An 18822-nucleotide genomic window follows, 5' to 3' on the forward strand; every position below is an offset into this window, starting at 1 on the left:
AAAATTTTTATTTGCTGACGTCCACACACACACACACACACACACACACACACATATATATATATATATATATATATATATATATATATATATATATATATATATATATATATCTACACTCCTGGAAATTGAAATAAGAACACCGTGAATTCATTGTCCCAGGAAGGGGAAACTTTATTGACACATTCCTGGGCTCAGATACATCACATGATCACACTGACAGAACCACAGGCACATAGACACAGGCAACAGAGCATGCACAATGTCGGCACTAGTACAGTGTATATCCACCTTTCGCAGCAATGCAGGCTGCTATTCTCCCATGGAGACGATCGTAGAGATGCTGGATGTAGTCCTGTGGAACGGCTTGCCATGCCATTTCCACCTGGCGCCTCAGTTGGACCAGCGTTCGTGCTGGACGTGCAGACCGCGTGAGACGACGCTTCATCCAGTCCCAAACATGCTCAATGGGGGACAGATCCGGAGATCTTGCTGGCCAGGGTAGTTGACTTACACCTTCTAGAGCACGTTGGGTGGCACGGGATACATGCGGACGTGCATTGTCCTGTTGGAACAGCAAGTTCCCTTGCCGGTCTAGGAATGGTAGAACGATGGGTTCGATGACGGTTTGGATGTACCGTGCACTATTCAGTGTCCCCTCGACGATCACCAGTGGTGTACGGCCGGTGTAGGAGATCGCTCCCCACACCATGATGCCGGGTGTTGGCCCTGTGTGCCTCGGTCGCATGCAGTCCTGATTGTGGCGCTCACCTGCACGGCGCCAAACACGCATACGACCATCATTGGCACCAAGGCAGAAGCGACTCTCATCGCTGAAGACGACACGTCTCCATTCGTCCCTCCATTCACGCCTGTCGCGACACCACTGGAGGCGGGCTGCACGATGTTGGGGCGTGAGCGGAAGACGGCCTAACGGTGTGCGGGACCGTAGCCCAGCTTCATGGAGACGGTTGCGAATGGTCCTCGCCGATACCCCAGGAGCAACAGTGTCCCTAATTTGCTGGGAAGTGGCGGTGCGGTCCCCTACGGCACTGCGTTGGATCCTACGGTCTTGGCGTGCATCCGTGCGTCGCTGCGGTCCGGTCCCAGGTCGACGGGCACGTGCACCTTCCGCCGACCACTGGCGACAACATCGATGTACTGTGGAGACCTCACGCCCCTCGTGTTGAGCAATTCGGCGGTACGTCCACCCGGCCTCCCGCATGCCCACTATACGCCCTCGCTCAAAGTCCGTCAACTGCACATACGGTTCACGTCCACGCTGTCGCGGCATGCTACCAGTGTTAAAGACTGCGATGGAGCTCCGTATGCCACGGCAAACTGGCTGACACTGACGGCGGCGGAGCACAAATGCTGCGCAGCTAGCGCCATTCGACGATCAACACCGCGGTTCCTGGTGTGTCCGCTGTGCCGTGTGTGTGATCATTGCTTGTACAGCCCTCTCGCAGTGTCCGGAGCAAGTATGGTGGGTCTGACACACCGGTGTCAATGTGTTCTTTTTTCCGTTTCCAGGAGTGTATATATATATATGTACATATTGGTCACCACGGGTGACAGGAGTAGACATGCCATCTGCCAGTTCAGAGTAATGCCCTTATATCTGTTCGGAGTAATATATATATATATATATATATATATATATATATATATATATATATATATATATATATATTCAGAATAGTGTCCGTATATATACGGACATTATTTATTTATTTGTAGACATTACTCTGAACAGACAGATGCATGCCTGTGGGAACTCCTCTGTCACCTGTGGTGTCCAATATGCAATATGTACATGGAAGACTTTCAGGACGCGGTCCTAGACTCAGCACTATTAAACCGACAGTTTTTTACAGATACGTTGACGATATGTTCGTCATTTGGCCTCACTGGAAATACGAGCTTAAAGTTTTCTTACAACATCTGAATCTTCACAATTAAATTCAGTTCACCATGGAGTTGGAGCAAAACGGTGAGCTGGCATTTTTTGGATGTACTGGTACGGAGAAAGCCGGGCGGAACAGTGGGACATAGCATCTATCGGAAATAACAACGGACCAGTACCATCACACCTCCTGCTGTCAACATCCGTCACAAAGGAAAGGAGTGCTAAACACGCTGGTCCAACGAGCTCGTGCGGTCTCTGACACAGAAAGCAAAAAACCAGAGCTGGACGTGTTGCAGATAAACGGCTATAGCTACCGCCAAATCCGACGCGCCTCAAGCGGAACACCATATCACAGCCAACACCCTATGAACCAACAGGTAAAGGTAGCCTACATTCCATACGCGGTCCACGTATCTGGAAAAATCGGTAGAATTTTACGACGACGAAATATGAAATGCGTGTACCGCCTGCTGGCGAAGACCAAAAGTTAATACCTTTTAAAGACAGTGAAACGCGACCTGGGACTCAGGAAATTTGGAGTGTATTACATAGCATGCAAGTGCGGAGATGCGTGTGTCGGAGAAACTATTCATACAATTGAAGAAAAGTGCACGGAACACAAACGGCACAACGACCTCGAGCAGCCCACAAAGTCATCATTGCTGAACATTCCTTAAAGCTAACCACAAAATAAACACGAAGATTCTGCTCGACACATACCACTTTTGAGACTGTGTATACAAGGAGACTATCGAAATCCGTCTACATGAGAATCTCGTCAACAAGGAGAGTGGATAGTGAAGCGTGGGCTCCGGAACTGAAAGTTCTCCAGACGCAGCAGAAATGTATCACCGAGAACGGCGAAGGCCGAGCGCGGACTCAGGACCGCCATTCTACACCCGAGCGTGATCTACCCCCATCACCGTGGTCGGCATATCGTGCGGTCCCTAAACAGAGTCAGTGGAGGGGTAGACGTCTGGTATATATACCGCACCGCTCCGAAAATTCGTTTCACAATGCTCAATCAACCCGGCTGCATGCCCGACACACTTTCAAGCAACTGGATCAGTATCATCGAAAGCACGAAGACATCGGTACACCAGAGTTTCACACGACAATCAGCTGTAAAAACTTTTGTCGACGACAGAGCGATATGAACGTCCCAGGTGGCTCGCGAGCAAGTTGCCTGCCTCTTACTATCATACGCGCCGTGAAAATGACGCGCACTGAGGTGACAAAAGTCATGGTATATCTCCTGATCTCGTGTCGGACTCCTTTTGCCCGGCGTATCGCAGCAACTCGATGTGGCAATCCGTTGGAAAGCACCTGCAGAGATATTGGGCCATGTTGCCTCCATAGCCGTCCGTGATTGCGAATGTGTTACCAGTGCATGACTTGTGCACGAACTGACCTCTCGATTATGTCCCATAAATATACGATGAGATTCATGTCGGGCAATCTGGGTGGCCAAATCATTGGCTCGAACTGTCCAGAATGTTCTTCAAACCACTCGCCAACTACTGTGGTCCAATGACAGAGCATTGTCATACATAAAAATTCCATCATTGTTTGGGAACATAAAGTCTATAAATGGCTGCAAATGGTCTCCAAGTAGCCGAACGTAACCTTTTCCAGTTAATGATCGGTTGACTTGGACCAGATGATCCAGTCCATGTCATGTAAGCACAGCGCAAACCGGTATGGAGTCACCACCAAATTGGACATTGCCCTATTGACAAATTCGGTGTATGGCTTCGCCAAGTGTGGGCCACACTCGGACCCTAGCATCTGCTCTCACCAACTGAGATCGGGACTCATCTGACCAGGCCACGGTTTTCCAGTCGGCTAGGGTCCAACCGACATTGTCAAGAGTGCAAGAGAGGCTCTATGGGCGATGTCTTGGTGTTAGCAAAGGCATTCACGTCGGTCGTCTGCTGCCACAGCCCATTAACACCAAACTCCGCCGCACTGTCCTAACGGACACGTTCGACGTACGTCCAACTTTGATTTCTGCGGTTATTCCTTGCAGTGTTGCTTGTCTGTTGGTACTGACAACTCTGTGCAAACTCCGCTGCTACTGGTCGTTAAGTGAAGGTCGTCGGGCACTGTGCTGTCCGAGATTAGAGGTAATGCCTGAAATTTGGTATTCTCGGCACACTCTTCACTTCGCGGACGTCGAAATATTGAATTCTCTAACGATTTCCGAAAATGAAATGCCTCATGCGTCTGGCTCCAGACACCATTCCGCATTCAGAGTCAGTTACTTCCTGTCTGGAAGCCATAGTCATTCAGAAACCTTTTCAGAAGAATCACCGGAATACCAATGATAGCTCCGCCAATGCATTGGCCTTCTATATCCTGTGTACGCGACACCATCGCCATCTGTATGTGTGCATATCGCTATCCTATGACTTTGGTCTCCTCAGTGTATGTTTTTAAAACTTGGTTAATTTAATTTGTGAAATAACTACTACATTATTGTATCTGGATTATTAGTAATTTATCAAGAAGAATGAATGTGATATAAATTAAACAGACTCAAAACGCAAGAATGAAATGACATAAACTGTAATATCCGTGAAGAAATATTTTCAAACTTACCTTCATCTTTCCATCCTGGCACACAGTTTTCTTTCCATCGGCGTCCTAATCTAGATTAACAATAAATCGAGAACGTTCCTTCTCTATGATCCTTAGTCCATTATTGTTAAGATACACTGATGTGCCAAAACGTTTGATCTCCTGCTTAATTGTTTGTTTGTCCGTCTTTGGAACTAAATGAGCAGTTCTAGGCGCTACAGTCTGGAACCGCGCGACCGCTACGGTCGTAGGTTCGAATGCTGCCTCGGGCATGGATGTCTGTGATGTCCTCAGGTTAGTTAGGTTTAAGTAGTTCTAAGTTCTAGGTGACTGATGACCTCAGATGTTAAGTCCCATAGTGCTCAGAGCCATTTTGGAACTAAATACATAACTGATTCTGTGTATCAGGGTTCCAACAGTCTGTTGGTAGGTTTGTGGAGCTTTGTGGCGTTAGATGTTTACGCACAGGCCATATAATTCGCGTAAATAATGGGCCACTGATTTGCGTATGCGATGATGGAGCCATATATCGACCCAGATAGAGTTCCATAGGATTTATATCAGGCGAATATGGTCCCCGAGACATCAACGAAAGTTCACTAGAATACTCCTAAAACCACTGTAGCACGGTTCTGGCTCCGAGACACGGACAACTTTACTGCTGATAGAAGAAATTTCGTCGAGAAAGACATCAAGAATGCAGGGACGCAGGTGGTCCCCAGCTATCAGCTTGTTTTCTATTACTACCACAGGTCTCATGCAAACGCAAGGGAATGTCTCCCACAGCATAATACCGCTCCCACCAGCCTGCATCCGTCACGCACTGCACGTTTCGAGCCGCCGTTCTCCTCGATGGCAGCGATTGTGGAGAAGGCCAACGACCTAGTGTAGTAAAAATGTGATTCACCCGAGCAGCTGGCATGTTTCCATTGATTGACGGTCGAATCATGATGGTCCCATGCCCGCTGCAATCGTAACTGACGAGGTCGTTGGGTCAACATGTGAACACATGGGGGTGGTCTAATACGGAGCTCGGTGTTCAACAACGTACGAGAACGGTGTGCTGCGAAACACTTGTGCATGCACCAACATACCAGCAATGTACTCTTTCGGACCACCACGTGTCCCACTTTAGCGAGCAGACAAGCCTCCGAACCCCAAGTTTTGTGAAGAGTCGTGGACGTCCAACGATATAGCGCATGGTGGTAGATTCACAGTCCTACCTCTTCTTGTAGACGCTCACGACAGTAGCACGTGAACATTCAACCAACTTCGCCGTTTTCGAGATACTCGTTCGCAGTCTCTGCTTAATAATAATCTGCCCTTTATCAGAGATGCCTATCTCAATGAACTTCCCCATATGCAGCCCATATCTATGCTAGGATGATCCCCCATCCGTGTCTGCTACGCTTACATTCTTTTGTTCCCGCGTCCCGTGTCCGCAACGCCAGCAGGTGGCATACCAATGTCACGGTGAGCAGTGGTTATAAAGTTTTGGAATATCAGTGTTTGGTTCCCTTTTTAAGTCTCAACACTCAGTAACCATTGTAGAAATATAACCACTACAAACCGGGAGACTCGTCTGTACTGACGTGAAACCGGTAGCTGCGAATAAAGCACATTCACACAGCTACGAGTCTTTTAGAAACACATCATTCTTGACTTTCTAACTGTCATAGTTTTATGATAATTTGAGTGATTATTGAATGTTGAGTGTTGTTACTGTTATTCACAATGTCTCTGAGTTGTGGTTGCCCGCCCCGAAAGTTGTTTGCTACCTTTTCCAGTTAGTTTCTATGACAGTTCCGGAGCACCCTATTCTTATAATGATAATTTTGCGTACAATCTTACAATTTGCACATTCTTGCACTTCACTCGATTTTCCAACAAATGAATAATTTTATCTAATATAATCACGACCTCTTGAAAAGGCCTCTATATTTAAGATTTCGGTGTCTGTGATTCTGCTCGTTCTGGCTCTGATGCAGATGGAATTAGTTTCTCCTCCGTGTTGAATTTTGTTTGGACGTCCTATTATCACTGACGTGTTATCTCTTCAGAGAAAGCTGTGATGGCGTTGATGAACTGTTTTTATTCCAAGTGCCGCGAACAAAATTTCACGTTGTACTCTATCAGAAGTCTTTCTGAAAAAGTCTGATCTATTGAAACTTCCTGGCAGATTCAAACTATGTGCCGGAAGGAGACTCGAGCTCGGGACCTTTGCCTTTCGCGGGCAAGTGCTCTACCATCTACCAAGCATGACTCACGCCCCGTCCTCACAGCTTTACTTCTGACAGTACCTCGTCTCCTACCTTCCTGCAGAGTGAAAATCTCATTCTGGAAACATCCCCTAGGCTGTGGCTAAGCCATGTCTCCGCAATATCCTTTCTTTCAAGAGTGCTAGCTCTGCGAGGTTCGCAGGAGAGCTTCTGTAAAGTTTGGAAGGTAGGAGACGAGGTACTGGCAGAAGTAAAGCTGCGAAGACGGGGCGTCAGTCGTGCTTGGGTACCTCAGATGGTAGAGCATTTGCCCGCGAAAGGCAAAGGTCCCGAGTTCGAGTCTCCGACCGGTACACAGTTTTAATCTCTCAGGAAGTTTCATATCAGCGCACACTCCGCTGCAGTGAAAATCTCGTTCTGTCTGATCTATTATTTACTAGCCATTTCCTGTTACTAAAAAAAATATTGATCTTCACTAGGTTGCAAGATAACCGTAATGAAACTCCCTCGTAATGCGATGTTTCACATCTCGCAGGGTCTTTACGAAACCTGGAGAATGACAAACTCCCAGTGTCCTTTTTGTGTCGCTGCAATTTCTTGCGTTACATACGCTCCCTTTTGTAAAAAAAATTGTTTAAAAATCGACATTAACCGCATATCGTATTCAACAACCTAGCTTACTATACGTTTGGTTTCCTATTGTCGCGGTGTATAACAAACATGGACAGGAGTGTTGCAACTGCATGTGTTAGACTGTGCCCACACTATGAGAACATCTGAAAATGTGCGGGTTTCCATGTAACAATATCTCTCGCCCTTTGATAACTGATACGTCTCGTGAAAGTCTCAAGCGAATGTTACACGGCGATATGCGTGTAATGTTGAAATATTTAATCAGTAAAACGAAAGAAGGAAGGACACTCTTTTCGATCTTCTTAAACTTCACTTTGAAAGAGAATAATCGAGAGTTCGTTTACTCCACTGCAGTAATCGACCAGTCTACTCTATACGGGCCAGCTACGCCAAAAAGTAAATTTATATATGTCTGGAGACAATACTGGATAAACGCAGAAATATACACGATAATGAAATGTGAAGAACCCAGAAGGGGAGGAGGAAACGAAATGAAACTTCGTGCGTTGAGAGAATAAGTGATGTAATTTCAGTGATTACAAAACAGAGGCAAATTTGCAAGGAACTTGACACTATGAGCCAATTTATCGGTATAACGTTGCATGCCCTCTTGCCTGGGTACATGCTCAAGCCATAGTATCTTCTCCTGACGCAAACTAGCCCACAACTGTTGTAAGTGATCCCTGATATCCTGGATGTTGGCAGTGGGATAGAGTTGACGTCAAAGCTGGTCCTGCGTATGTTCTATCGGGGACAGATATGGGGATCATGCTAGGGGGGGGGGGGGATACCACAGCATCATCCAGACAGTTCGTAGAGACGCATCATGTGTGGAAAAGCATTGTTCTGTTGTAAAATGGCACCACAGTGTGTCGCACAAGTAGTAACAAGAGGACGCAGGCTGTGTGTACCATTGTACCGTCAGAGTCCCCTCACCCACTACCAGCCATAAGCTGAGGTCATACCGACGGCTCCCGTCACCATGACGCTAGACGTAACAGCGGTGTGCCTTTCCAAAACACTGGAGGAATGAGACCTCTCTCCAGGCCGTCGCTATACTCGCCGACGGTGGTCACCCGGGGCACTGCAGCACCGTGATTCATCTATGAACACAAAGCTTCGCCATTCATCAACAGTACAAACACAGCCATTTGTGTTAAGGTGTTAACAGCACCCTGCGCGCGGGACAGTAATTCCCTGTCCGTCTCTTGCTACTCAACGACCAATGTTGGGGGATGTCACAGAATGTCGCTGGGAGTCCGCTGATTGTTCTCGGACGGCAGGCGCACATGTGAAGAGATTACAACGTGCTTGGTGCCCAGTACTGCGATTTTCCCTTTTGATGGTCAGACATGATCGACTGCTACCTTCTCGATGAACATGCCTGCCCTCACATTCCCATGCATTCCAATATGGGGGCCCCTGACACATCCGAATGCCTCAAAAAACTGGGTACTGCACGATTCGACCAGTAGGCCAAATAGAGAGCCACAATGAAGCCGTTTCAAAACTCTGTCAGGTGCTGATGACGCTATCTCATAATACTACACTCCTGGAAATGGAAAAAAGAACACATTGACACCGGTGTGTCAGACCCACCATACTTGCTCCGGACACTGCGAGAGGGCTGTACAAGCAATGATCACATGCACGGCACAGCGGACACACCAGGAACCGCGGTGTTGGCCGTCGAATGGCGCTAGCTGCGCAGCATTTGTGCACCGCCGCCGTCAGTGTCAGCCAGTTTGCCGTGGCATACGGAGCTCCATCGCAGTCTTTAACACTGGTAGCATGCCGCGACAGCGTGGACGTGAACCGTATGTGCAGTTGACGGACTTTGAGCGAGGGCGTATAGTGGGCATGCGGGAGGCCGGGTGGACGTACCGCCGAATTGCTCAACACGTGGGGCGTGAGGTCTCCACAGTACATCGATGTTGTCGCCAGTGGTCGGCGGAAGGTGCACGTGCCCGTCGACCTGGGACCGGACCGCAGCGACGCACGGATGCACGCCAAGACCGTAGGATCCTACGCAGTGCCGTACGGGACCGCACCGCCACTTCCCAGCAAATTAGGGACACTGTTGCTCCAGGGGTATCGGCGAGGACCATTCGCAACCGTCTCCATGAAGCTGGGCTACGGTCCCGCACACCGTTAGGCCGTCTTCCGCTCACGCCCCAACATCGTGCAGCCCGCCTCCAGTGGTGTCGCGACACGCGTGAATGGAGGGACGAATGGAGACGTGTCGTCTTCAGCGATGAGAGTCGCTCCTGCCTTGGTGCCAATGATGGTCGTATGCGTGTTTGGCGCCGTGCAGGTGAGCGCCACAATCAGGACTGCATACGACCGAGGCACACAGAGCCAACACCCGGCATCATGGTGTGGGGAGCGATCTCCTACACTGGCCGTACACCACTGGTGATCGTCGAGGGGACACTGAATAGTGCACGGTACATCCAAACCGTCATCGAACCCATCGTTCTACCATTCCTAGACCGGCAAGGGAACTTGCTGTTCCAACAGGACAATGCAAGTCCGCATGTATCCCGTGCCACCCAACGTGCTCTAGAAGGTGTAAGTCAACTACCCTGGCCAGCAAGATCTCCGGATCTGTCCCCCATTGAGCATGTTTGGGACTGGATGAAGCGTCGTCTCACGCGGTCTGCACGTCCAGCACGAACGCTGGTCCAACTGAGGCGCCAGGTGTAAATGGCATGGCAAGCCGTTCCACAGGACTACATCCAGCATCTCTACGATCGTCTCCATGGGAGAATAGCAGCCTGCATTGCTGCGAAAGGTGGATATACACTGTACTAGTGCCGACATTGTGCATGCTCTGTTGCCTGTGTCTATGTGCCTGTGGTTCTGTCAGTGTGATCATGTGATGTATCTGACCCCAGGAATGTGTCAATAAAGTTTCCCCTTCCTGGGACAATGAATTCACGGTGTTCTTATTTCAATTTCCAGGAGTGTATTACGCGGCATCTCCGAATACTTCACAGTGGTTACTCAACATCTGAAGATGTTGACGCCATTTATATACTATACCGGTTCTAGTAACAACACAAAACACGAACAATACAAACGGAATCTGGTGGTCGTTCTACTTGTCACAGAGAAATGAAGCTCTAATCATTTACATTTCCTCCGATGGCGCGTACGTGTAACGACGGTACATTGACATCCAATCGTGCCTTCTGTGTGCTTCGTGTTTTTTCTCAAGCAGTGTAAGTGTGTGTAAGTAGCATGGGTTTTATGGGAATCAATTTGCCATGTTTTGCAATTATAAATGATGAATCTGCTCCTGCCTAGTCAGATCGATACAGAATATACCGCAAATAGGATATGGCAACAGAGAGGCAGTGGCTTCGGCGCCGTTTCTGTAGTGGCGAAATGAGGGGGAAGAGCAAAAAGGGAAGAAGAAAGACGGAGTAGGAGGGTGAAGAACAAGTAGAGGAGGAAGAAAGGAAAGGATTGGGGAGCAATGAAATCATATCTAGGCGGCGATGTACGAGAGTAAAGCATTGGAACGTTCGGACTGGACTTTGATTTGATGTACCCAGTCTCATTAAGGTAACTGGACCGCGTACTGGATACTACAGTACAGTGCTATGTCGCGTATCGGATACTACAGTAATGTTTTGTCGTGTATCATGTACTAAAACGCAGTTTTTCCGCCTCGGATGGCAGAAAATAAAACCCGTAGATGAAGAAATACCCCTCAGAATACTGTCTCTGACAATCATACTTACAAAGTTCAATTTATTTTCTCATCTACGTATCTGGAGGTGATATCTTCAGAAGAAATATGATTCTGAAAAAAAATATGATTGTGGCTAATGGGTGATTTGCTTCGATATTGACTGCGCTCTTTGTAGAACTCAAAAAGTCAACCAAATAATTAAGGAATTCAAGTTAATAAGTAGTTCAAAATCTACACTTCTTAAAAAGTTACTATCTTTTAATAATTCATATTTCACTGGCAAGGATGGAATTAACACAGTGTCAAAACTCTGAAGCTATGATAAAAATCAGGTATGAATTATATAAATTGCATCTGAAATCGAAATCCTGAAAAATACTTTATTCACACAAATACGGGCACTAACGTCTTGTTTGGATTTTTGTAACACTGAAACAATATTTTAAACCTGAAAAGTCAATGTATTTACGAGTATCAGCAACAACCGAAGAGAACGCCTTCTTTCAGCTGCTGAAAACAGGAACGCTAAATTACATTTACACGAGAAATGATCATTAAAATTACTAGCATCTGTTGAATAGTTGAGGTAAATTTTAACAATTAACAGTGACCAACATAAAGAAGTTAATATGTGAAACTGTGTTCACTCTGGGCAATTCGACATGTTTGACATGGGAAGAGCGTAGAGGCAGAGTCAGCCGTCAAGCATGTTCATGGTCAGAGATATTTTATGATACCTACGTATTTTGAAGTGTAGCACAATATTTTAAACCTGAAAAGTCACTCTACGGACTGACACATAAGAGGCGTCAGGAGCACTAACGTATCATGAAGATTACTGAGACTAATGGTCGTTCTTTTATTTTATGTCAGTTAAATCGATTATGTAAATTGCTGCGAAACTACTGCTATGAACGTGTAGATACTAACTACAAAGTTTACACTTCCGCGCGATCATTAAAACAAAACTATGCGTATTGTTCTCCCTCATTTTCTTCCACAGAAAAGGAGAATGTAGCGCTAGCACCCAGTTCGGCACTCACGTGCGAATTCCAAACGAGAATTCTAGGCGAGGCCAAGAGCAAACTCAACGAAAATATGAGGCGTATATTTCAGTTTCTTATTTTGTTCGTTACGGCTTTCCATTGATCGGCAGTGAGTAACAAAAAAGGAATCACATTATTGTTGCAAGCAACTCGATTTTGGACAATGTGTTTGTCCTTGTTTGGAACTGAAGCGTTTAAAGGGTGAATTATTGAGACGTTTAACATCTCATTTAAATCCATGTTGATCTCAATAAAAAGGCTAAGCAGCGGTGTGGATCAGCTAGAATATGGATAGCTAATGGTAGGGAAGGGAGGGTGAGGGCTAGCCGGGGAGGGGGGGTGGGGGGGGGCGCAAAATGAAAGATTTCCCTGGGCGTCTGCTACCCTAGTTACACCAATGTATGTAGACTAACAATGCAAGAATTTATCACCCTAGAGCTTCGAAGTTGGAATATCAAAATACTAAACACGTTGTTACAAGAAGACATCACAGCACATTCGGCTCATCAGAATAAATTTCTGCAGAAGACGTGCTTATTAGAAGAGTTTCTATAATTCGTTTAGTTGTGTTAAGGGAGAGCTCGTGTTAACTGGTCCAGACTGTACAGCACAGTCTCCTAATACCTGTCAGTTGTTTCAGCTGTCAAGATAAATGTTCCCACAGCCTAATACCAATATACCACTATTTCTGAAAATTGAATGATGAGAATCAAAATGTAGTTGATCCACGGTTGACCTACAGTGACTGAAAGAAAGGTTAATTGTATAAAGCAGAGAAATATTAAGTAGTGCCAGATGTAGCTGTCACAAGCCACGACAGCATTTCTGGTTATGGCGACATCGATCAGACAGGGGTTCCAGATAGACTGTGTCCGAGATCAAAGTTCATCTATATTGGTTACAGACCAGCGTCATGGTCGATACGCTGTCCGACGAAACGCTGCATATTCCTAACAGACAACTTGCCAAGTTAATGGATGGGCGAGATAAACCAACGATCGTAGTGCATCTGTACTATTACATCAATTTTTCAGCATCGTATGAGGTAATTACGGCCTGAACTGATCAATCAGAACACTGGTAAAAATTAGCAACTTTGTTGTTGTGGCCATCAACCGCAGCAAATTTATAAATATTCGTTTTATAAATTGAAACAACTTTTTTTTGCTGCAGTGTATATTTATTTATGTTGAAGACTCGTTTCGGCTTTTGCATTTAAGTGGATTTAATGACCGTAGAACGCAGAGATCAGTACAACAGCTGCCAGAAGGACTGCCTACTGAGCTGGTGGTATCTACAAAAAACCTCAGAGCTGCACATGAAATATCCTCTCTACAGAACAGTAACAACAAGGCCATGGTGGAACATGACATCAAGAGTAGGAGCATCAGACGCCAGATGTCATCTTCCACCCTCCTGTTGTTGTTGTTGTTCTGAGGAGGCAACGTTTTGTGGGCTGTTTTTCTTGTACCTGATTACTTCGGTCATTAAATCCACTCAAGATGCCTTAATATAAACGGTGAAGCGTGTCTGGAACATAAATAAATATACACTGCTAGAGGAAAAAGGAATTTTAGTTCTAAGAAAAATACTAGGAGCCAAAATCAGCAATGAATAACAATACAGGTTAAGAACTAATACAAAACTATATCTGGCAGTTCAAGAGGCAACAGATACAACGAGAAGAAGGAGATTAAAATTCTATGAACAAATATGTAGAGCGAATAATGACAGAAGAGCTGAACAATTCTGTATCTTACCAAACAATTAGAAATTCAAGCTCTCGTCGCAGAGTGTAGTATGAAGAGATATCGAAAATCTCGGAGTCTACAAGGACACAATCATGAAACACTGTTAAAAGAAGGAATGGAAATGGTAGCCTTTCAGGATAGGAAAAAATTATTAACTTAAAAAAGTGGACACCAGCAGCGAAGGAACAACATTCTCGAAGAGTGAAAGAAGTGTGAGCCCAAAGAAAACTGCAGTTTAAAACAAAGAAGCTGAAACAATGTTGATTTATCGTACCCACTAAAATGGCTATTCGAAATAAGGAAATGAAAAAAATAAGGAGATTAACCTTTATTTTCTTATTTTATATGATCGAGTATGTGAAGAGAAGAAAGAAGATTAGAGTTTAACGTATCGTAGAGTTCGAGGTCATTAGAACGGAGTACAAACTCGAATTGTTTCAGGCATGGAGAAGAAAATCGACCTTATCAAAGGAACTATGCCGGCATTTGCCTGGAGCGATTTAAGGAAATCACCGATGGCCAGATGGGGATCTGAAACGAATAACCGAATGCGAGTCCAGAGTGATAACCAATGTTTCCCTTAACTTGATCGAAAATTTGCCGACATTGTTTTCGTATTTTTTAGTCCAAAACACTTTCAAGTACAATTTCAAGGTATTTAAATTGTCCAATTTTACATGATTTTTAAAATTATTGAAAAATGTAATTGTTATTGTCGATGTTAAAAGTTCTCAAATGCCCCTATATTAGTTACAAAGCATTTGTTGTCTTTTAAAAGAAACGTTGACAGAAGACTTTGTAATGAGAATTAAGCACTTCACTAAATTTGCTGCGACATGTGAGAGGATAGTTTGGAGAAACAGAATTAAGTCTTGTTGCGAATAGTTGGTTGGTATTGGAATTGGTAAGTTGATAGACAAATGATTTTAACAGGTGTAACCAGAATGAAGATGGCAGAAAACGATTGGGTGGGAAAAGAGAAGGAAACCTTGAGGTGAGAAGTGATAGGGGGAACTACTAGGTCTAATGGGAAGGACGTATTTCACTGTCTGGAAGGGAAACACTGATTAAATTACACGGGGTGCCTGGAAGAGAAACGCTGGTGAAATTACACGGGGAGATGGTGTGAAGGATTTAGGATCGATGAGATATATTGATACTGACTGAACAACAAGTCATACTGGTACCTAGGGGAAAAAATCTGCAGGGTTGTTGCAGACGAGCTTTCGGGATATGTACGATGAGCGAAGATGAGGAGACGGGGAGACGGCGGGCGGGATTTGATTTGGTAAAGTAGAGATTAAACATAATATTCCTTTAATAACGCAACAAAATAAATTATCCAATCCGAGACTCCCGGTATCTTAATTTAGGATAATTGCAGCCAGGCCTTCTGGTGCGAATGCCACCCGGAGCCATGAATACAACCACGACACGAAAAAATTATCGGAGATGCTAGGAAAGACAGGGTTTACAGTGTCGACAGTGGGATCGGTACAGAACAGAACCCTTATATAAGCAAGTCAGTAATCCCCACCAACGATTCTTTAGAGAATCGAACTCCCATGTATAAAACGTTTTAACAAAAGTTAATTTTTCACGTAGTCAATGTCTATGAAGTCACATGTATTCAGCTGTATGTTGTACAATGATTTTATTTGCATGTACATTCAGCTTATATGTGGATACTGTGTGCAGAATGTGTTGCGAAAAGAATTAGTAGCAAAAAAGTATCGGGGCTGGCGCTGAAGCTTACTGCATCAACAGCGGAAATGTAGCAAGTGATACACTCCTGGAAATTGAAATAAGAACACTGTGAATTCATTGTCCCAGGAAGGGGAAACTGTATTGACACATTCCTGGGGTCAGATACATCACATGATCACACTGACAGAACCACAGGCACATAGACACAGGCAACAGAGCATGCACAATGTCGGCACTAGTACAGTGTATATCCACCTTTCGCAGCAATGCAGGCTGCTATTCTCCCATGGAGACGATCGTAGAGATGCTGGATGTAGTCCTGTGGAACGGCTTGCCATGCCATTTCCACCTGGCGCCTCAGTTGGACCAGCGTTCATGCTGGACGTGCAGACCGCGTGAGACGACGCTTCATCCAGTCCCAAACATGCTCAATGGGGGACAGATCCGGAGATCTTGCTGGCCAGGGTAGTTGACTTACACCTTCTAGAGCACGTTTGGTGGCACGGGATACATGCGGACGTGCATTGTCCTGTTGGAACAGCAAGTTCCCTTGCCGGTCTAGGAATGGTAGAACGATGGGTTCGATGACGGTTTGGATGTACCGTGCACTATTCAGTGTCCCCTCGACGATCACCAGTGGTGTACGGCCAGTGTAGGAGATCGCTCCCCACACCATGATGCCGGGTGTTGGCCCTGTGTGCCTCGGTCGTATGCAGTCCTGATTGTGGCGCTCACCTGCACGGCGCCAAACACGCATACGACCATAATTGGCACCAAGGCGGAAGCGACTCTCATCGCTGAAGACGACACGTCTCCATTCGTCCCTCCATTCACGCCTGTCGCGACACCACTGGAGGTGGGCTGCACGATGTTGGGGCGTGAGCGGAAGACGGCCTAACGGTGTGCGGGGCCGTAGCCCAGCTTCATGGAGACGGTTGCGAATGGTCCTCGCCGATACCCCAGGAGGAACAGTGTCCCTAATTTGCTGGGAAGTGGCGGTGCGGTCCCCTACGGCACTGCGTAGGATCCTACGGTCTTGGCGTGCATCCGTGCGTCGCTGCGGTCCGGTCCCAGGTCGACGGGCACGTGCACCTTCCGCCGACCACTGGCGACAACATCGATGTACTGTGGAGACCTCACGCCCCACGTGTTGAGCAATTCGGCGGTACGTCCACCCGGCCTCCCGCATGCCCACTATACGCCCCGCGCTCAAAGTCCGTCAACTGCACATACGGTTCACGTCCACGCTGTCGCGACATGCTACCAGTGTTAAAGACTGCGATGGAGCTCCGTATGCCACGGCAAACTGGCTGACACTGACGGCGGCGGTGCACAAATGCTGCGCAGCTAGCGCCATTCGACGGCCAACACCGCGGTTCCTGGTGTGTCCGCTGTGCCGTGCGTGTGATCATTGCTTGTACAGCCCTCTCGCAGTGTCCGGAGCAAGTATGGTGGGTCTGACACACCGGTGTCAATGTGTTCTTTTTTTCCATTTCCAGGAGTGTAGATGCACTTGCTCCTGTCAATCTGAAATATGGTATGAATTTAGTCTCGATAGTTTTAGGGACTCAAGATATACAGGGTGTTACAAAAAGGTACGGCCAAACTTTCAGGATACATTCCCACACACAAAGAAAGAAAATATGTTATGTGGACATGTGTCCGGAAACGCTTACATTCCATGTTAGAGCTCATTTTATTACTTCTCTGCAAATCACATTAATCATGGAATGGAAACACACAGCAACAGAACGTACCAGCGTGACTTCAAACACTTTGTTACAGGAAATGTTCAGAATGTCCTCCGGTAGCGAGGATACATGCATCCACCCTCCGTCGCATGGAATCCCTGATGCGCTGATGCGGCCTTGGAGAATGGCGTATTGCATCATATTGTATCACAGCCGTCCACAATACGAGCACGAAGAGTCTCTACATTTGGTACCGGGGTTGCGTAGACAAGAGCTTTCAAATGCCCCCATAAACGAAAGTCGAGAGGGTTGAGGTCAGGAGAGCGTGGAGGCCATGGATTTGGTCCGCCTCTACCAATCCATCGGTCACCGAATCTGCTGTTGAGAAGCGTACGAACACTTCGACTGAAATGTGCAGGAGCTTGTAACGGAACGTATTAAAGGCTTTACTTTACCGAAGTATGCGATAGCCTCCAAATTCAACCAGTTTAACGAGTATATATGATTATAGAAAAGTTATTGTGTATGTTAACAATGATTGCTTAATATGTCTCCATAAACAGTCAACCCATTAAATTATACTGAATAACTGACCTACACAAAAGTTAATATCACTTGATCACTGATACAGCAAATGTCATCATGTAAAAACACTAAGTTCGTCTTAAATAATTAATATGAAGTACGAAAAATAGTGGCCAAATTAGGTATTTTGGATCTCCTTAAACAAAAATCACCCAGTGAAACCTATTTGTTCACTAGGAGCGTTTTCACTGAGTATTCACGTAATCAATCCTATTTTAGACGAAAACCAATGTAATTCTTAATAATTCATGTTATTTACTTATTTATGCAAATTAGAGAAGTCAATTGACAAACTTCTAAAAAACGGCCTTTTTGTAACAAAGAATTATTCTGTCAAGTCAACAAATCTGTCTGTCATTTTAATAACATGTTAAATTATGTCTTTCGATGCAAATTAATAACTTTTCTGCACAAATTATGATAACAAATGTACATGTGACTTATAAACTGTATCTCTTTTTAGTAGTTCTTTGACAATGTTATAAATACAAGCAGCAAGAAGGGTCAGGGGCGCAGTCGGAATGTCACTTTGGTAAAGTGTGTTTGTGTGTTATTGTTTGAGGTGGATAAACAATGCAAAGAACATGTAAAGGAAGTACTACTTTGTGTTGTGTCATGGTCTTTGGTGGACAGTGGAATTAAGATGGCCACCAGAGTAATAAATATTTGAAGTTTACATATTTGTTGGTTTCGCTCGTTCTTTATCATCAAAAGCACATAAGAAATACAGGACCTCATGCTTTTAACCCTAGACAACCAGATTTAGAGCCAGCATCAGCATCGAGACACAGCAGCGATCCAGCAAGCAGCAGCGATTACCACAATGCATTTTAATGGCGCCAACCTAACATCAACTGCTAACAAGCTCCGTAAATGGGAGTGAAATAGTGCGATTATAGCAATTAGCAATATCTACGACTAGGCGACCATTACAAGCTCCATCGTGCATGAACCACATGTTGTGTAGTACTTGTAAAGGCACATGTTCTAGCAGCACAGGT

This window comes from Schistocerca cancellata, chromosome 2 (genome assembly GCF_023864275.1).
Source record: "Schistocerca cancellata isolate TAMUIC-IGC-003103 chromosome 2, iqSchCanc2.1, whole genome shotgun sequence".
Classification (NCBI taxonomy): Eukaryota; Metazoa; Arthropoda; class Insecta; order Orthoptera; family Acrididae; genus Schistocerca; species Schistocerca cancellata.